The sequence below is a fragment of the Buteo buteo genome, chromosome 4, assembly GCF_964188355.1.
Source record: "Buteo buteo chromosome 4, bButBut1.hap1.1, whole genome shotgun sequence".
NCBI lineage: Eukaryota > Metazoa > Chordata > Aves > Accipitriformes > Accipitridae > Buteo > Buteo buteo.
In genome coordinates this window covers 14,340,983-14,363,020 of record NC_134174.1, presented here as the reverse complement: position 1 = coordinate 14,363,020, position 22,038 = coordinate 14,340,983, and the positions used below count along the sequence as shown (strand labels likewise).

General features: G+C 39.7%; 1 long non-coding RNA gene across 1 annotated transcript; it reads right to left on the bottom strand.

Annotated features, from left to right (window-relative positions):
* Positions 1-5,088: 5,088 nt before the first annotated feature.
* Positions 5,089-21,963, bottom strand: LOC142030536 (uncharacterized). The gene is made up of 3 exons (XR_012650205.1): positions 21,874-21,963; positions 19,814-19,927; positions 5,089-5,221 (listed from the first exon to the last, which is right to left on the bottom strand). It is a non-coding gene; the product is annotated as an uncharacterized LOC142030536 (long non-coding RNA).
* Between the last annotated feature and the right edge of the window lie 75 nt (positions 21,964-22,038).

Genomic DNA, 22,038 nt, shown 5'->3' with positions numbered 1-22,038 from the left:
CCAGAACAGAAAGCAGTATTCTATGTTTGAATGTGTATTGCTTGTACAAGAGATAATAAGATTAGAAGCAAAAAGGTGCAAAAGTATGTCAATAGCCTGAGACAGAAGAGTAGCTTATACACTTGCATGCACTAAAACCAAAACAAACCAGTGGTGGCACTGCTTTTTTTTTTTTTTTTTTTTTAACTGCCTGCTAAAACCTAGAAATTTGGGGTTGGATTCTTAAACCCAATGGAAATTAAAATCCAGCCCCGTGCTGTAGAGGCAGCACTGCTGAGCGGGGCAGGCACTCTTCCCCTCATCTCTCACAAAACCGTTCAGCCTCTCCAGTCCAGTTGTCAATCTCAGTCTGTTCTTTCCAGAATCCCTCTCATAATTTGTGTTACCAGAGAACTGAACTTATTTCCCTGTGAATTATAGACCATGGACCAGGGCTGGATGCCTTTCTGGAAGACAGGTTTTTGCAAAACACAGCTAAATCCAATGCCAATAAACTTCCATGGGTCAATTCTAGAGGAAGCGAGACTAGACCATTCAGCTGTCTCCTCTCCATACTCTGGATTTTCTCCCTCTTTCCCCTTGCATCCTCAACTATTTTAAATTCATTTGGGTTATTTAATAAAAAATAATCTTTCTCTAAGTAGCTTGACCCATTTGCCAGATATCCTCTTTCTGTTCTCTGCTGTTGCTTTACTGTCTCTTGCTTTCTTCCCTGCAGATGTAAGGAGGAATTAAAAAGACAGACTTTGAATTGTTTTCATTTGACTTTTAGTTGCATATTTATGCTTTTGCTAGTTACAATGAGTTAGCTCATAAATTAGCATTCCCCTTTATATTTAGGGGAATTGCACTGTACTGTGTGATCATGTATGCCTTGGAGATCATTCGCCAAATAAACTTAGATGACCTAATTATAAACACACACTGTTACCCAATCCAGCCACCACTATAACCAAAAGAGGAAGTATTTCTTACTTTATGGACGTGTATTCCATAACCTCTGAATATAAGGGCTGGAGACAATCCAGAATTGTTGCCCTCGGAGCAGTAACAGTCCTTGGTCAGATACAGAAATCAGAACCAAGAGCAGAGAGCAATGGGAAGCTGGGGTGCCCTCAAACTAAACTTGCATCTATTTCTTAGGTCTTGCCAAAACTAGAATTCACACAATGTTATCCATACTGACTTAGGTACAGCAATACCATCCTCTTCATGCGAAGACAGTTTTCAATATCATCGGGGAAATAGCGATTCTGGCAGAATAGGCACCCACACATCCAGAATATGCATTGATAGTAGGTTTCTAGTGATAAAACTGCATCAGTTTAAAAGAAAATCACACTGGTCCAGTTCTAAGTCTTTCTGATGTAATTGCTTCGGGAACTGAAAGTAATGGAAGACAAACTATACTCTAAATATTTTCTGACAGGGAAGGTTTCTAATCATTCAGGTGAAGAGACAGGCATCACCATCTCAGATTATGCAGTTTCTGAGTAATCACAACAACCCACCAGGGAAGAGAAGTCATTTCCCTGAGAAAGGCACCTGAACATCTTTTCATCATTTAGCATGTACCGCTACATTTCCAGATTTATCTGCTGAAGAATGCTAATGAACTTCCTGGCTTCCTGGCCTACTTGTACCCTACAACTCTGACAACAGTGTTTTTTTAATATTAAGTAATGTGACATATTAATTAATAATTTCCACAGGATCACCCCAAAGAAGATCACAGTTTAACTGCAAGAGCTGTTATAATAAGATGCTGGATGCAAAAATTCCTGCTCCAATCTCCCTAAAACCTAAAATGACCATGCAGATAAGTGAGAGGAGACCTGGAGGCACAGGCACCTCTTTGTGTGCTCTTGTGCAGGCAGATGCAAACTTATTTCTGCTCCGAGCCTGGAGTCAGCCCCGCACTGTGCTAACACAGCACTGAACCAGAGAAGGTGCAAGTCTCTCTTAGCAGTCTGTGTGTGTAGGGGGGTGAGCCTTATCTTAACTGTAGCTATGCAGCTTCTCCTTGGACACAGATCAGCACAGCCTGAAAAATTCACACCTTATGCACATGGCAAAACCACTGAGTGGCAAACAAACAGAGCCCGATTTACTGACATGGGTGGGGTCCATACTCCAGCTGATAAACCACACTGCCTCTTCTACAAGGACTTTGGTCATGCTGAGAAAAATAATAACAATACCTGTTTTCTCTTGTATTTGTTTTAGAAGGACAGTTTACTTTAACACTGGGGTACATTATCTTTTAAGTAGTAAATATCTATAGGGACGCAACCTGAGTATGGAGAAATGTGTTATTATTTAAAGCTTTCCAAGATGATCGGACTCAGACAGTGAAAAGTTTTGAGAAGAAAATCAACTTACAAATTATAGCAATTCCACATCACAGCAGATGAGGAGAGATATTTCTTACTGATAGAGACAAGGCTTGTGTGGAGACATTACTTCTCCATTTGGCTGCCTGATGCAGCTGGAAACAGAAGAGCTTTCAGGCACAAAAGCCATTAGGGTAAGATGAAAAGCACACCCCTTTTACCCAACTTCCTGCTGATCTAATAAGATGTTACCACCCCCTTGAAGGTCCACCTTGCTATATTCTTAAATCATCACAGATGTGACTCCCATTTAAAAAATCCTTTTCTTGAACATTTTACACTGAAGTCTATTGAACCCAAGAGAGTCTTTCTTATGCCTCAGACAATGGAGTCTCAACTTCTTAGCAGTCTCAGAAAAGAGTAGTTTCATTCAGCAGCAGATCTTTGCACTGAAGAAAGACTGAACAACATTTTTTTCTTCTTCAGACAGAGAAAACAGCAACTGTTACTTCTGAATATTCCAGTCTGTCTTACAGGGAAACTTCTGTATTTCATATTCTGGCTTACTATCAAAGACAGAAAAAAAAGGTCCAAAAGGTCCCACTTCTTTGACATCAGCAATTCAAGGATGCTTTTCCCTTCCTGGCTGCTGGCTGCGCTCTGTGAGTGTGAACCAGAACTCTATACGAATTGCACCAACTAAGAGCCATGCAAACATGGGTGTGATGATATTTACTAGACTGAAAGTTCAGTAAAGTGAAATAAAATAGGGGAAGTACTGAGTTTCTTCCATGTCCTTCAGTGGAAAATTAAAGTGAGGCTCAAAACATCTAATTCCAGAATTTCTGGATCAATAACTGTAGGTTAAAATGCTATTGCATCAGGTGCATAAATGAACCAAACTGCTGCAGCCCAAGTCCCAGTGAACTGGCTGCACAGCTCTAAGGCTCCTAGGATGAACTTTGTTAAAGTCTTCATGTATCTCTTGAAGATTTTACCAGTCAACATGCCTTTCTGTATAGTTGCAGTTAGTGAATCATATTAGGCATTTTGCATACTGTTATTGCTCTCTTCAGATGACAGTGAAACAAAGTCAGCCGTTCCTCAAATTAATATCCTTGTTCAGAGGCATTTCAGCTGCCTTTTGTCCTAACCCAAGATGCAAAAAGAAAGATTTGTGTAACTGAAGCATACTTGGAACTTACATTAAAAATGTGGATTAATTATGATTTGAGTATTACTTTGTTCTGTATTCCTCTGAAGATGAAGACACAACATCTGCATAAACATGCATAAAGTAAGTTTTTTGACTCACAAATACAAAATTCATCTGCAAGTAGGATTGCAGCTACTTTCCTGGCAAAAAACTCTCCAAAACACGCTAATATAAAAAAATAAGTCTAAGACAATGACAAAGTCCTTTAGAAATGTTCAAAATTCTTCATGATTAAATAGTAAATGATGAATATTTCCTTGTAGCTGCAGTATGTGTTACAGCTTTAAATTATGAAATGTGCAGCAGCAGTGATCAAAAGTCTCCTCCATTAATAATGTCTAATGGACTACTTTTGTACAGGTTTAGGAACAAGGCGCTACTGTGCATGTGGCCACGTAGGCAGCATGAACTCAGTGGGTCTGCTGCATCCCAGATGTCTCAGAAATATGGTGCACAGAAATATGCAAGAGCTAACTGCACTCTCCCATCTCATGTCATGTAGTTGCACCACCCACCCTTCATCTGGATCACAGCTCCGTTGCTTGTGACCAGCGCTATCTCTGCTCAGCTAAGAATCTAGCCTGAAGAGAGATGGTCAATATATGATATAAAATGTCTGGGGTATGTACAAAATACCCCAAAACTCATTGGGCTTCCTATCACGTCTTCTCCTCAAAACTCTTTCTTAACATCAAGCTTTAGTGAACTTCTCTAAATATAGGACACTACTGCCTTTTTGGAGATTAGGGACCACCAGCCTTCAAGCTGACCTACTGCCCTGTCAGTGGCCAGTCCACCTAAAAACACGGCCTTCCTGACCTCATAGTGCAGGAAAGGAACAAGAAATACTATACTCAGTGAGGTCATGAGTGATCAGTTACTCAAAAATCCTGATAAAGAATGGACAATTCCCATGCTTACTGTAAACACATAGAAAAGTTGCTTTGACTCCCCTGAACTATTAAGTATTTTTAGCTGGAGCTCCTGAGCTGCAGTGTAGTTGACTGCAGTTGGCATTGATATGAGGAAATCTGGAAATTCCTTTGATTCCAAAATTAAATTTGGAGAAACTTTATTAGGGTTTTTATGCTTAGCTGAAAACAGACTGAAATAAAAGTGAGATGCTGTTTACTGTCACAGGAACCAAAATATCAGGAGTTAAGAGAATGAGGAAGGCAGACTCAAGTAAATGTTAATTCCTTATGCTCAGACAAACTTTACTCACAGGCAATACAGAACTAAGAAGACAAAAAGTTTACAGGCAGAAAGCATTCTGATATCTTCCCTGCTACTAGTGAGGAACTTGAATTGCTTAAGGGTTGTTTGATGTTTTCTGAAGGTTTCTTCATATTTTTTTAGACTTTTTAAAATCTAAGTGTGTTGGGGCCCCTCCAGCAGTATTTGATGATGTACAGATGTTGAAACAAAAAACTTGTAGCATGGACTCTGTAAATTCAAGTATAGACGTTGGATTAAGGCGGACTTAAAATGACCGTTAAAATGTCCTCGTTACACTCACCTGTTTCAGTGTCTGTTCATGTTCTCTGTGCTCTTTGCTCTGTGGTGCTAAGAATATATTCAAAAGACCAGGTTGTTTCTGATTTGTGGCTGTTGCAGAGATCGGGGAGCTGAGCGCTGAGCATGGCGGGTTTTTTTGTGAGGATTTTTTTTGCTAGGAATAGAGTGGAAAGTGGTCACGGTTTTTGTTACAGAGATGATCTGGACAAGATGGTCCCTGTAAAAAATTGCTGAAGATAGATACCTTATCCCTGTGGTGGCAAGAAATTATATCTGCTGTCAGGTTCACATGCTTTTTTGGGCACTCAGAGAGAGCTTCCCGCAATAGCGGAGACATGTGGGTGAAGACAGTTTCATTTTGGCTAAGTTGCCATAGGGATTCTGCAGCTGGAGCTGCAGGAGAGCAGGTTGTCACTTGCTATTAGCTTTGTTTTAATCCTGCGGGCCAGTATGCATCTCAGACACTGCCTGGTTAACTCCTCCGCTGCTGACGTGGGGAAGGACAGCTGCTGGGGAAGACAGCCTGTGAGCTGGAATATGTGCACTCAATTCCTGCCTCTGCTGGAGCTCACCTGGTCATTTGTGCCTTATTGAAGACTCAAAGTAAGAAACGATAAAGCTGTAATAAGGATTAGTCAGTCAGTGCACTTGAAACTAGGAATCCATTGCAGCCAGGCTACACTGTCCCATTGCCGTGACCCACTCTCATTTAAGGACATGCAGTGCACTGGAATAGCGTGCTCTTAGCAAAGAGACCAAGGGATGATTAAAGTACTGTACTTGATGTCCACAGGTTGTAAAGGACACTAGTACCTCTTTATATTACTTTAATAACTGCCCATTCTTAGGGTAGACTTGAAAAGTTTTGCTTCCAGGTATGCTCCAAGATATGTTTCCCTCTCCCATGCCTGGTGAGAAGTATGCCCACATAATCTAGAAGACAAGCCTATGAGCTGCTGAAAGAAACATGGCATGTAATTAAATAAGAATGGTTGGGCTTGCCATTTGCCTTACTCATTTCAGTTCATTTTAATTGTGTCTGACACTCAGTGCTTTGTGTGTTTCTCCAGAGACTGGAATGGATGTGCTGGACATACCATGGACAACAAAACCTGGAACTAAAGAAATGCCTGAGTGGCAGAGAAATCCCAAAGAAGATGGACAAAACTGCAAGTATTTTGTCACCAGACTAATGCTTTGTTAATTACTGTGCCCAGTCCAAGTCTATGTGGATAGATGAGTAAACCCAGAGAATGGCCTGGGGTTTTGGCATGTAGTGCAGTTCTGAATGATATAAACAGCACAATTTTCAAAGATTCTTCTTATATTAATGCTAAACCAATCTCTTGTGAAATAGTCCCCTCTTCTTCCAAGCCATTGTAAAAGGAGGAAAAATAGGCAGAAGGCAGGAACCCTGAGCAGCCTCCAGCCTAAACACAGAAGGAGATGAGGAATCCAATGCAGGTAGTCAGCTGAATGGAGAGAGAGGAGATGGCACTGATGCTAATCAATGTTTTTAGTCTCTTGCAGAGTACATACTACAAAACCCAAAGAGGATAGTTAATTCTTTTTAAAGACAGTTTTAACACTTAATGGAAACAGTGAAACAAGTTCTGGTGAATTCAATGGTTCAGAAAGTCAGTGTGAAGCAGCCCTTGTTTGTCTGTCTGCCCCAGAACAGGCTGCCCCCTGCCTCTCATTTCAATTCTAATGAAGACCTGCATTTGTAAGGAAGATAGGCTGGAATCCAAACTTAAGGCTTCTATTTTTGCCATCAGTAAAGAGCTGTATGAGCTTTTTTCAGAGCCCTTACCTTGGCAGGAATGGCTGATATTAGTTACAGCCTAAGTGATACGGTAGAAGTGTGAACATCAGTCTTCCTTATACTGCATATACTTCATGCTAGCTTCCTTCACAGGAGGTTTAGCAACTGATACAGTACATTAAAAAATCAGATGTTTTTCCCTGAGGTTATCACATGCAGTAATTAAATCAAACACACAGAAGAGTTATACAGGGGGGTTGACAATGCACTGGAAACCACTGTGCTTCAAATACAGGGTGATGCACATCAGTTCAGGCTGATCATTTTTTTCCAGTAGAGGTTTGTTCCACTGCAGGTTGCTCAATTCTGCAAAGATTTAGGCATCCTTGTAGCAGTTAAGCATATGCTTTACATTAAGGATGTGAATAGATCTACTTTGTTTCAGTGTAATACCCATTTATTTAAAATGGAGCATATGCTTGCTCATTTGCTAGTCTGTAGCCAACTTTCCTAGGATGAAACCCTAAGACAAGGAGAAAGGAACCAGAAAGATCTTTTATGCCCCCTGAACAGGCTGAGCAGCATTCAAAGCAGAGGCAAACTTCTACCCTCTGTGTTCAGCTAGAGCTCCCGTCAGCAGAACAGGGCCACTGAAAGGCAATGTAGCCACAGTTTGAAGAAAGAGGATGCAGAGCATCCCAGAGCCTGGACCATTCCGGGCTGAATCTGTTTTCTTCCATGCAGTTAGTGTGAGCTCACTTTGGATAAGCCAGCTGAGCTAAATGCTTTGGAGCTGGGTGTGAGCAGGGCTTTGGTCATCACTAAATGTTGTGGCACGTGGCCTCCCTGCCTGCCCGGGTTTGTTGATGGAGACTACAGTGCTAGCCAGGAAACGCCAAATAGTTGCTAAGTGAGCTATCGACAACCTGACTGCAATGTAAATGATACAATAAAAAACATTGGAGAGGTTCTTTCCCCTCTCTGCATAAATGCAACTCAAGTGAAATATTACAGTTTTAAAAACTGACTTGCAGATATCTTTCTGCTTTAATATAATGCTTTGGAGGTGAAACATAGCTTTGGGGTAACAGTGGGAGCTCCCAAATGAATTTAATACCAAAGCAATACATCTGAATTTTGTTTTAGAGATGCACTAGAAAGCAAAAGTGCTTTCTTGAATGAAAGCCTGGTTACGTGATAAAATTAATCCTTATTTAGGAGAACACTCTAACAAAGGCTGAGCAAAGTTCCTTCACTTTTTCTGAGCTGCAGCTGTAGATACAGGTTCCTTGTGTTAGCAGTTAGACTAGATGGAATCACTATCCCACACAGCCTGGAAGTTGTCAATTGTTCTTAAGGAAATAGTATGTGCTGGTTTGCAAAAGGCTTTTTAGCCTCTGAGGTTACTAAGGAAGGCACAAAGGCCAAACTGACAGTCTCCACCACAGGAGAATGGGAAAACAGGTTACAGACATGAGGAAATTTTATTTTCCTGTTCTGTGATCCTGGTGGCTATGTGTAATGTGTGTCTGTGGGCCCTGAAATGAAGCTTAGCTCGGGATGCTGCACAGGGACGTTAGGATGCTTTTTAAACCTGTTTTGAATAACCCTGTTTCCATTCTCCACCGACACATTTTTGGCAGCTTGTAGGCACTGCCAAGCCCTGCAAAGCACTGACGTAGGGGTCAGTAGCAGGGGACTTATCTTTAAACATACAGATTCCCTAATTATTTCTGCTTGCTCCCCCATGGTTTCCTCAATGCTTGTGGAGTTTCAGAATAGAACTACTACTAAGAAATGGACTCCACCTGGACCAGCTGCTGGCTAACAATTTCACTGCTACCTTGTGACCTATACTAATGTATATTTTGGCTAGCAGCAGCAGGCACGAAGCAGCCTCTTTTTCTTTTCTAACCTTCTCCTATCTTCTGGGAATATGCAGCTATTTATAATACTGCCAGATGTTCCAAGGAGGCTTTCCTGCAGCATGTGTTCATCCTCCATCAATAACTTTGCATGCAGAGTGTGGGATCATCCCTGCAATCTGTATGAAGTATTTTTATTTCTTGATTTATGTCTTACTGTCATGGAGTCAAGTGTGTTCTTTTAAGCCAGTGCTGTTCATGCAGTGACTGTGAAGGACAGGATAAGGCTCAGGCTCCCCAGTGCAGTAGCCCACGGTGCCAGGAGTCTAAGCAGCTTCATTTTCACCACTGCAGCACCGGTCCAGCTCCACATGATGCTGCAACATCAGTAGGAACCTCATTTTCCCCTAATAGCATCATGTTCTCAGGCAGAAAGGGCAAAAAGAAGCAGTTTCTGGATTCACCAGCTACTTTTAATACATCTTTTGCATTGCAGATGATGAAGCCAGGTAGCATCATGTGCTGCAAGCATCTAATCTGTGTGGGCTTATGAAATCTGTTATTTACAGTCTGCATGCTCTTTGTATTTAACACAGAATTCTCAGTGCTGTGACATAAATCTTTGTTTTAAAATCAGCTGTCGAAGAAAAAGTCCAGTAAGAAACGGACTGATCAGTATATTAGGAGAGGCATCTGCATCTTGGTGCTTCCCAGAAGGTCTCCCCAGTTATCTGTTGCTTGGTGGAATGTCTAAGCACTCAGTTTTGTAATTCAAGTAATACATAAGGCAGCTCTTTCTAAAACATAAGAAGCTAAGAAGTGGCTCTACTGGTAGGCAAAATGTGTCAACCATGGCTTTCAAATATGTCTAAGTGTTGGGCTAAAGTCAGAAAGTCCACAGAAGATCAAATCATAATTCATATTTTGCATATATGGTCCAGTAATAGGAGATGATTTGGGATGCTTACAATTCATGGTGCCCAACATGAAACATTTAAGGGACCTGGTGAGTATTAAGACATTTTTGAGAATTCAGTTTTTCTAGGATGTCACAGGAAAGTGCCACAAATCCATTTTAATATTTTTTTTTTAATCCAGACAGCAGTGCTGGTTATTTGTTGATACCAAAGCACACAGTAATTCAGCACAACTGAGTTTTTCTCTCCCCTCAATCAATGTAATACAGCAACATCACTGACATACAAGATTAGCAAATTGCCACGGCATTCTTCTGAATTGTATTTTCATAAAAAATGAATCTTGTATAACAAGGTCAGGATTTAAGCTCTCTCCTGTGCAGACAGACCACATTCTCTGGTAGGATTCTCACCATGACTGTAATGCCACAGCGTTAGCCATAAAGCAGCAAAGATTTTGAAAGACGATAAACAGAGAGGGGTGAGCAAACCTGAAAATAAATTGCATGATAGAAACTTTTAAAACTCCATTAATTGAGATAATTTACCTATAACAAATATATACTTAATGGAAGTTATTTGTTGCTGATTTGCACAACACCTAAAGGAAGTGGTTATGAAAATCCAAAGTTTCTTCCATATTTTGTGTTGTTGCTGTTATGAGAATCCAGTGCTTGAAATCAAAGGTGCTGTATAAAAAAAGTGTAATGAGATGTAGAAAAAGGAATCTTGTAAATTCTAATACAACCAAAATCATATAATTGACCATGTCATCAAGTCTCACTGGAGGCTCAAAAAAGCAATTGTATATGATTTGGTTATCACTAAACCTGTAAATCTATTCTTACAAACGCTACCATGTGCTAGTATACATTAGTCATATCAAACTGTCACTAAATGTTTGAAGAAAGCTCTCAAACAATTAATAAAATATATAAAGTAACATTTTATTAAGTTACAACTGTTTAGTTTACTCCTTAGATGGATGAGTTGGAGTTATTCATAAACTGAATTGATACTTATTGTGATGTAAATTTGAAAAAACAAAGCTTTGGCAAAATAGTTACCTTGTGTTTCATCTCCTGTTAGCCTGAAGGTGTAACAGCATGGAAATCTGCTTTAGGAAGCCCAGAAAGTGAGCTTTCCCCCATTACATGATGTCCAAATGCTTTGGTAGCTAACTTTTGTAGTGAGGACTTAATCCTCTCCAATTCTCAGACACAGCAGCACTCACCAAGTTTGGAGACACGAGCACTGGGCATAGATAAGAACCTGGGACAATTCTTTGCTGAGGACATCAAATCACTGGTCACATGTGCCACTGCAGGGCATAAAGGCAAGACAGATAACCATTGTCCCTCTGTTATCCCCTTTCAGAAAGATGGTAATATTACAGCTTTCTTCTGTGAAAATGACTGAGATGTCTCTCATCAAATCTGTCTGAACACACTTGCACTTCTTGTTTGATTGTTCCAGATTTAGTATATTCTAGGTCAAGGCTATTTCACTGCCACTATCTGAGCTGTCACCAAAATGAGTTATATCTTCAATTATAGAAACACATGGGATATCACACCTTTTGTTCATACTTGTCATGGAAATGTTGTCAAGATTTAGTCCATTCTTACATGTTTCATTTCACCCTGAACTCCAGAAGAAAACTAGCATGCTTCATCATATAATAACAGCATTTTGCTGGATGGCTTGCCACTCCTTTGCTCTAGAACTGGCATCCCTGTTTCTCAGAGATATTTTTGTTAAAGAGTGTTACAAACTATTTTACTAGTTGTCAAGAATATATCCATACCTATCACAGCAACTCCTGCACATTCTTATTTCTCATTTGATGCTCACATCTCCAGAACTCTCTATCACAGCCCTATTTCACTGCTCTCTGCGCAGCATTCGCACTCAGTGAGCTCCCACTTTCTGCCTTCAAATATTCTTGTCTGCTACTCCCCAGAGTCCCTCTGGTCTCCTCCTTCATGGACCATTGCTGTCATACATGCTGTTCCCCTCTGGGCTGTTGTGTTATTCCTAATTCAGCCAGTAATTTGCACATTAGAATATATGTAGTAGGCATAGCAGACCATAGGATGTCTGCCACTGCTATACATCTTTTGCAGGAGGATGGAGAAGGGAAAAGCAGCAAAGACATCTCTAATTACTAACTTCCACTGGAAGTAATAATATACCAAGCAAATGTGTGAAATACATAGGCTTATGTATTTTTTGAATGTGTGACAACCCACCAGGACATACATGAGGTCTGCAGTACTGGGCATTTCTTCCATGCCTGGATTCAAGAATTGCTGATGCAGCTGGTTTTTATTTGCCATGGCAGTCTTGGTAACAATAACAACTTAAAAATTAACAACTTTGACATATCAGTTTCTGAATTATGCTGGGTTGGAGCAGAGGTAAGCATTCCCTTTTGAGCCATAGCCATATTTTGATCAAGACACATTCAATATCGTGACTTGATTCATAAATAATTGATGTGGCTGTTATACCTGGCTTATTCTGGTGATCAGTGTGATCTGTCTCCAGTCTGTCTGTCTCCGTCTTTTGGACTGCAACCTCACACATACGCATAGGAACAGAATATACAGGTCATAGTTATGAAATGTGTGATCATATCTTGGAATGAAATAATATTATACAAAGATCCTGGGGGATGGTGGGGGAGAGTTATCAAAACTAGCCTGTTGATTGTGAACTTCTCACATGAAGCTGTAAATTAAGGGGCCAACAACTGCTGGGCATACAGATGGGGAACACCAAACAGAAGCTTGAAGGTGGAATATGATGCTCAGTATATGTTATCAGTGAAATACTGCATGTGGTTTCAGAACTGATTTTTAAATACTCAGTTTTAATTATTAAAAGAATAACAAGCAAGAATATTGCTTGCATATCACGAGCACAGGGTATACCTGACTGTGACACCATACTAGTAAGTAACGAGAAGAAAAAACATTTCTAAGTGCAGCAATTCTCAAAGGCAGCACAGATTTTTCTTTAGATAAAAGCTGAGTATAGGTTGTGTAGGTTAAGTGCTAGAACGCTTTGAGAAAAACTATGGTGGTTATAAATATTGACAAAGTAGCTGAAAGACAGGAAGAAGAAAGAGGTCAGTCCTACATGGTCATTTATTGCTACCCAAAGGGTACTGTAAGGAAAAAAATCTGTATCTACCAAGGTTTGTACAGCTTTTCTCACCAAATCATGTATTATTTATCAGAGTTGAAAGAAACCACAACACGCTGGTGATAAATGCAATGAAAGATCTACTACCTAAAACTACCTTGCATTCCTTTGCTCATCGTTCACCAAACAGACACCTTTTTATTAATAGAGTGAATTAGAAATGGAAGATTATTACATTATCACTGTTAGTCTTACTGGTTAATTGCTTTCATTTTACAAGCAAATTATTTCAGCTCAGTACAAACAGCAAATCAATTTTTTTGCTTACTGTCATTAGAACTAATCAATAATGAATTAGGATTATTAAAAATTATTAGCACAGAATTTTTCTCCTCTGCACTTATTTAAATGCCAAATTTATTTTGCTGAGAGGTTGGCATAAGACTGAGACAGCTGCATGGCCATGGAAAATAAGCTGAAGAAAAAGTTCAAGCTGAGAAGTAGATAGGATTTCTTATTAGTCTCAGTAAGCAGTCTATCTGCCCAGGGTGAAATTTAGCTGCTTTTTTACTTTTATAGATTAAAATTGTGATATTAAAGTTTAGTCCACAAATGTGATGACTCCGTTGCTGCTTCCTCTTACAGCCTCGATATTTAGTTGATTTTCTATTTAAAGATTACATTCATTTTCAATTCTACATTGACAAAAATGCATTGGGATCTATCTCTCATAATTTACTGGAAGCTAGCAAAAAACCCCCACAGAAATGAACTCGAGCATGATATTGCCGTGACTATGAAACAGCAACTGACTCAACCACTTTTAAAAGACTACCAAGCTCAGATAAAAGAAAACCAGCTCACAATGAATGTTTCAGCAGCTATATGCCCGATTCAAGGAAAAGAAAACTCTCCCAACAGATTATGCTCCCTGGGAATGTGAAACCTGCATCACAGATGATGTCATGGGAGAAAAAAAACCACTTTAAAGTTTCTAGGACGTTGTGTCCCAGCACAGAAGACTCTGTAACTGCGGTAAAGCTGTAAGCCAAGGCTGTCAGCACGCTCTGTTTAGGGTACCTCAGGATATGGGCAAAGATAAATGCAGTGTGAGTTACTTTTTTAATATAAGTGAAAACAACTTCAGGTTTACTTTAATTTACACTAGTATCTAGAAAGCTCCTGTATAAGCCTATAATTGAGGAAATGTGGTTGAAGTAGAATTAATGACAGAATTAATGAAGGTGTTAAGGGGTCTCTAATGAAGTGTCTGTGCAAACTGTCCATGGTGGTACCCCTGTTAAAACCACACAATTCAGTCAATGTGGCTGTGCAGCCCTTACCTTGCCCCAGCACAGCTACTTGTATCTGGATTGGAGTAGTAATGACCAGATGCCACGGTTTTGGTTCAGATGACCCATGAGAAATTGGGATTACAGATTTTGCATATCAGAAATGCATATAGAGTAACATCAGTCATTAGCTACTCTCCCAGTCTGGACCTGCATGTTTAGTTTTGGTTAATTTCTTGTTAATCGAGGTGCCTTACCCTGCTGTCAGTGCACTAATAGCCACATCTATAGCTTACAACCTGTCTTTGTACATAACACAGCACTCTGGCATTTTTCCTGTTCCAGGAAACAGTGATGTGAGCTGCATTGCATCACATTGACGGGCTGCACCATGCACATATATATGGTTACATCAAGCATATCCTCACATGATACTCAGATTCCATCTCTCTCTTGTGGTTCAGCTTTCACACGTTACACTTCTAGCAACTTCAGGCATTAAAACGATGTGGGAACCTATCTTAATCAATTGTGAATGGATGATTTTCCTTTACGATGATGTGATACCTTGTCAATATTTCCACTACCAGATTAGTAGGAGAACACACATGGAGTCATGTTGACTATGTTTAGAGAAACTTGGCAAATATTGCTGCATTTCAAAGCAGAAACTTTGCAAGCCCCATCAGTGAGCTATATAGACCAGAAAGGCTTGGAGATACTGGTTACCGCCCTAACTTCTGCCACAGAGCAAAAGGTATTGCAGCATTGTGAGAGGCAAACATCTCCGAACATGGCAATCTGTTCAGATGCAGTTTTGCTTTGAGGTTTCGCTGGTGCATGATGGGGTACAAACTCAAAGTGGAATGTTTCCTTTGGCTGGGCCATTCCTGCTTATTTTCAATAAATTTCTACCTAGCTAGTACCATAGATACAGAAATTCTCCTATAGATATATTTGAAATTGGCAAGTGGATACAAAAATGAAGTTGGCAAGAATGTCTGGACTGACGGAGACACTCATGAATGTATGCAACACAAAACACGATCATAAGGCGAGCTGTATTAGGAAAATGTATTGCCTATCTGTGACACCGAACTGCTGAGCAATGTGTCTTCACCTCCCATTTCACTGATGGGCACATCACTAAGTGCTTTAGTACAGATTTTAGAGCGCTGATTTTCCCTGGGTAGCTGCATACTATGATATTTTAGGAAATAAGAAAAGTAAGGCATTACAAATAACGTCATGAAATGGAACATCCCTTTAATTTACGACTTGTTAATGTGCAGATGCATGCTTAGTCTTTTGAAACTCTGCAATGAAAATTATAACAAAACACAGAATTGGGGAAATAAGAAAGCATGAAGACTCACCTCCATCTTCACAGGTTAGCTGAGACAAATATTTCCTTTTTGGAACTACAGATACGGTATTTAGGTAGCCAAATTGCAGCTTAGTGGCAGACACAGAAGAGCTAAAGTCTTTTCACCTAAAAGTGACTGCATTTTTTTCAGTGCTTTTCCTCTGAGTCTGTCACTACCCTGTGAAAAACCAAACAGCATTATTTGAAAATTCCACCCAGTCCCGACCCTATCCAGGCTCCTGCAGGGACAAGAAAATTGTTGGGGTTGTTCAGCCTGGAGAAGAGAAGGATCCGACGAGACCTTATTGTGGCCTTCCAGCACTTAAAGGGAGCTTATAAGAAAGATGGGAACAGACTTTTTAGTAGGGCCTGTAGCGATAGGATAAGGTGTATTGTTTTTAAACTAAAAAATGGTAGATTCAGACTAGATATAAGGAAGACATTTTTTACAATGAGGGTGGTGAAACACTGGAACAGGTTGCCCAGAGAGGTGGTAGATGCCCCATCCCTGGAAACATTCAAGGTCAGGTTGGACAGGGCTTTGAGCAACCTGATCTAGTTGAAGATGTCCCTGCTCATTGCAGTGGGGTTGGACTAGATGACCTTTAAAGGTCCCTTCTAACCCAAACCATTCTCTGATTCTGTGATAAGAAACAGTTTTCAGTTTGATTCCAGCATAAAATAGTTTTGCATATTGAAGCATGTAAATAAAACCTTGATTCACCTGAGAATAAATATTATGAACGTAAGATTTTTCTAACACTTAACTAGAGAAATACATAGATGCTTGCTGGTGATTTGCTTTAATTCTGCATGCCATAAATATCTGCTTTTTACTGAATTCTGAAAGAGGATTGATAAGTCACTAACACATCAGATGCAGTCTCACAAACAAAAATTCATTTTTCTGAAGTGCACACACAAATGCCAGTTATGGAAAGTCATTAAGTCCAAACTCAGATGCCTACTTAATCTAGTCTACATGCAGGCATTTAGGCAAGTAAACCAAGAATATGCAGGTAGAACCAACTTCAGCTAGAAGTGGTGTCACTTTGGTATGACTTTCACAATCTGAATATATAATGATAAATAAAAGGTTTTGGTTACATACATGTAGTGACATCCATCTCCATTGGTCCTCTTAGTTTAACTTATAAAAACTCAGCAATTTTGTATGCAAAAATGATATGCTCTTGGTAAAGCATTGTCTGTACTGACATTACTGCAAGCTGCTACATACCTTCTTAAAGAAATACACATTCTACTTAATTGAAGAGGTTGGCACTAGTACATCATTTTCCCAGAAAAATAAATTTGAAAATAAACAGTGCCTAGAATTAATGGAAATGTAACTAAAAATTAAGCTATCTCCAGTATGAATTGATGTTGTTTATTGGAAGTTTGAGGAAAAATATTTTTTTTTTCTCCTTCACCTTTAACAGATTGCTCTGCTTGGGGCCTAAATTCTAAGCAAACTCTTATGATACTATGCAGCATATTTGTCTGAGCAACCAGCTGAAATTTTAGCAGTATTTGGCTATGATGATATATTTATCAAATCTCATTTGGAGATCTGAAAATCTAGATGGTTCATCATATATTTCTGTCTGCAAAATCCTCTGCATTAGATACTATAGGAGTATTTCATATATAGAATTACTGTTTTTCATAATAATGAGTTATAAATGAGAGCTTAATTACTACTAATTGCTTGAAAATCCATTGTCGGTGATTATAATCACTAACGATTAGATTGTTAAACATTCATCTTTGTCTATCTTTAGCAAACTTAGTGAGAAATTATGGATCAGATTCTCAGTTTCTGATTCTACTGCTAAGTGCCAGTGGAAGAGAACCTCTGCTCACCACTGGTGTTACCCCCTGGCACTGACACGGGTTGAGTGGGAGACAGCAAAAGATGTGAAGGGAATATAGTGCATTCCTGCAATCCACAGCCCACAGAATTGTCGGCAAGGACTATTTATCCTGGTGTAACTGAATATTTTAGACCAAATCTCCTATTACAAAGCCTAACTACCCTTGATCTTCCTTGTTTCAGTATCAGGAGAAAGAGGGGCTGACACCTTGAAGGCACCTAATAACTTTTGCAGTTACAAGTGCAATGTGGGCTCGCAGATAGATTTATCTACCTCTGTATGATTTCAACTGACATTAAGTAATAACTGTTAGGCTTCTGGTGGGCATTGAAAATGTGTTCCGACTGCTTTGTTAGGCACTTCAGCACCTTTGTACAGCTGGTGCCTACAGCTACTTTCCCCAGAATGGCCAGCAGCAGAGTAGGTGTACTTCAGACTGACTGAAGTTATCTGGTCCGACAAACTTTTGCCCTTCAAATGTTCTTTTAGTATGTATTTGATTATGCATTTTTTAAATAGCACACTTGCAAAACAATACCAATTGGAATGACAGGTTTCCATCTGGATAAATATTAAGGAGTTTGCTTTTATTAGTGTATTTTACTGAAGTTTGTGTTCCTCTATTGCAGTATTGTACTTAAAATACTCATTTGCTCTTTTACAACATTGTCCTTTAGTTTAAGCAGCTCTTTGCCCCAGTTTGGTGTCTATTCTTCAACAAGGCTCAGATCCTACCCTTATTTAGGATGTGTCAGAAAGCCATTAGCAGATAAAGCTGGAACCTTTTTAAAAGTTATTGGAGGTATCTTTTCTCTTTCATTAAGGTTAGTTCCTCTACCACAGTGTGCACAATGAACCACTTGAGATCTCTTCGTGCACTTTGAAGAAAAATCACCCAGTTTATATTTTAAATAATTTCTGCCTGGGAATTTAAGTTAAATGGACGACTTGTGTAGAGGAAGATGATGACACTATCCTTTCCACTGCCTCGGCCAAGAGAGCTGTATCATCCAACAAGGCAGGAAATGTAGTTGCAGTAATTTCTTAAACAACCTCAGTGATGCTTTGAAGAGAACACCTTTCCAGAGCAATAATTTCTTATCTTCTTGCTCTTCATCAGAGCCCTTTTCTGCACCTCTCTCAGCTCGAATTGACTTTTTTGAATAGGAAGAGACTGCTAAGTAATAATCCAGATCCAGTCTCAATAGCGTCCTGCATAATGGCATCTCTGGTAAAATGTATCTTGGAAAGACTGAGGAATAAAAAATGAAATACTGCACATATTCTATATACATAATTCTCTCCCTATAGTTCTACATAGAATATGTATATGTTTTATACACAGTTCTATGTATATATGTATATATAGAATTACATCTATAAATTAAAGAACCTAATGCTGTGTCCTGGTTTCAGCTGGGATAGAGTTAACTGTCTTCCTAGTAGCTGGTACAGTGCTATGTTTTGAGTTCAGTATGTGAAGAATGTTGGTAACACTGATGTTTTCAGTTGTTGCTCAGTAGTGTTTAGACTATAGTCAAGGATTTTTCAGCTTCTCATGCCCAGCCAGGACATGGGCACAGGACAGAGCCAGGGCACCTGACCCAAACTGGCCAACAGTGTATTCCATACCATGGGATGTCCCATCTAGTTTAGGAACTGGGAAGGGGGGGGCAGGGAATCGCCACGCGGGGACTAGCTGGGTGTTGGTCAGCGGGTGGTGAGCAATTGCCCTGCGCATCATTTGTACATTCCAATCCTTTTATTACTACTGTTGTCATTTTATTAGTGTTATCATTATCATTATTAGTTTCTTCTTTTCTGTTCTATTAAACCGTTCTTATCTCAACCCACGAGTTTTACTTCTTTTTCCCGATTTTCTCCCCCATCCCACTGGATGGGGGGGAGTGAGTGAGCGGCTGCGTGGTGCTTCGTTGCTGGCTGGGGTTAAACCACGACATGCTGTAATTCATTTAAGCACATGTTTGTAAATTTACAGAATGAGGATTCCCAGTGATTTTAATGAAATCAGTGTATATTCTATAATTAACAATTTTTGCTGAAATGGAGCTATGGATAAAAAAACTTAAGTGAAAATTGATCACTACTTGTACTGAAAATCTGTTTGACAAACAAAAAAGTATTAATATAAAATATTTGACCATGAACACAATGAGAAAAAATCCTCTCCTGTTGTTATACACAAGTTGCAAAACTCATTTTATTATTTGTGTTCTCATTTTGAATATATTTTATATTGTAAGCAACTAATAGTCAGAATAAGATAAAAAGACATGCGAAAGCTTAGTATAAATTAAGAAAACATTTAAAGCTGTGCAGAAATGTATATTCAGTAACAGTAACAATGAAAAATGTGGTCAATGTAAGATGTAAAGTGAAACAAAATTATTATGCCACACATAACCAGCTAGATACTTAGGCATGAATCCTATCTCTAGCAACTGCTACTTAAGAGTTTCGACCTCTTGAATGAAAATAAAAAATCACACTTACTAAATTTAAGCAGTTTTACTGGCAAGTAGAGACTTCCTGTAGGAATATATGGACACTGATAGGCCTGAAAAACTGGACAGAACTGTTCAACAGTCTTCTGTAATAGTTATTCATCTGCAAAAACAAGAATCCAGGATTCTGTATTACTTTCTTCAGGTCAGTCCTGCAAAAACATAGCATTATAGTCCCACCATTTCAATCAATACAGATATTCTTAGTATTTTAAAATTATTAAAACTATACAGACACATGTTTTCATTATTTAACTCATGATAATAATCATGCCACTTGGGATTAATAAAAAGCATTATTACTGGGTATTTTGTTTGAATTTCAGACTAGAGGCTAAATGAGACGGTAGTGGTGGTCCCACTCAGTTAATAAGCAGGCTTTTGGAAGTGAGGCTGCAAATACTGAAGTAACCATTCTTTTGGTTTGGTTTAATTTCAGCAGGACTGTTTCCCTGAGGTGGCTCTCTGCATAACCACCCAAATCCTAGGCCCAGGAAATGAGTGGAAGTGGAGGCGGACCAGTGAGAGTGAGACTCTCCTCTTTGAGGCAATATGGATTTATGTTGTGCTGAAATGACCCCAGGAGTGACTGCAGCCTGAACCATCAATGCTCCTAGAGAATCAGGAGATAGCCACACTGTCAGCAACCACTGAAGTAAAACTACTTGTTTAAAGACTCATCCCTCATTTTAGGATTCTTGATCAATTGAAAGCCAAATTTAAGATTTGTTCAGATGCAAATTCTGAACATCACTAAGAACTGCTTCTGAAGTATTTTATTTGAGCTCCCACAGACTATACAAATGTGGACTTTCTGAGACTCCTTGCAGTTATTACATTTGTTTTTTTCTGAAACATGGCCTATCTGTATGCAGAGGAATCTGCCCCAACAGATTTCATGGTTTCAAGAGCTAGAAAAAAGTATTTCACTCTGTTGGGAAGCATGTGCCTTGATACGACGCTTTAAAACTTACCTATTACTCCAAATTAAGATTTTTTTTAACAAGCAAAGAAGTGGACTGAATTAGTAATACTACAGTTTTTGCCCACACATATGCAAACCCAGTAACATCAAAAATAATAATTATATATGTTATGCATAATATTATTATTATGCTTTGGCAAAACTGTAATAAATAACAGACCATTTTAAAAACATGAGTGTATGCAAATTGGTGTATATATAACCATAAATCAGAACTAGTTGCATCTTTTTCTGCTTCTCTTTTCCTAATTCCATTCAGTATGGGTTTGGTCCATTAATTTACAATATATCTGTAGAACTGAAATTCTGTTCAGGCCAAGATACGATGATTGTGCATTCACACATATATATACAAAAAACCTGTCTGTTAAAAATTAATCATGCTTGATTCACACAGGATTTATTCACTTATTTAACACTTCACCCAGCTCAGACTGCGGAGGGAGAATATCGCTTTAGCTTTCATAACGCTGCATGCAGTTGTCATATTTATCCCGTTAATACAATGTGCAATGTTTATGCATAATACAACTTGAACTGTAATCTGAATGTATTACTGGGTACTTTTAAAGAGCGCTGTCTGCAAAGCTTGACTGGAGCAGGGACTCCACAGCCATTCCTTCAAGCTGTGTTCTCTATTAACATAAATGAGTTACACACACAATTTCACGTCAATTTTCTTTTAACATGTTTTCCAGTTGTGAAGAGAGGATGGATGCAACACCTCCAGACTCCTCCTGTGACTGATGCCCTTGTCCCCTCAGAGGATGCGCCTTGAAGCTGACCCTCGTCCCTACGCATCCCACCAGAGACACCAGACGCCATGGGCTCGTCTGCACGCCTGTAAGGGAGGTGGCTACACTAACAAATACCACAACAACCACATAGGCACCCACGACTTCCTTCGGACTCTACGCCCCAGGCCTAGGCCTGACCCCTTGAGACCAGCAGCACCGCTCTCCGCCCCAGTGACACAGCGTTCCCTACGTTAACCTCAACATCCTCCTCTCCCTGCGGGAACTGCTGCCAAGCGGCTTCAAACACAGGGCTACAAAGACACCTACGTCCAGGGACGTGCGTTATACGCGCCTCACCCCGCCGCGGAACGGGCAGCGACCTCCCCTCACAACGGCACCACCTCGCCCGCCCTTTCCCGCGCTGCCAGACTCAGGGCAGGGCCAGCCAGCTTCCCGTCGCTACGGCGCATGCGTGCGGGCTCCGCACCTGCG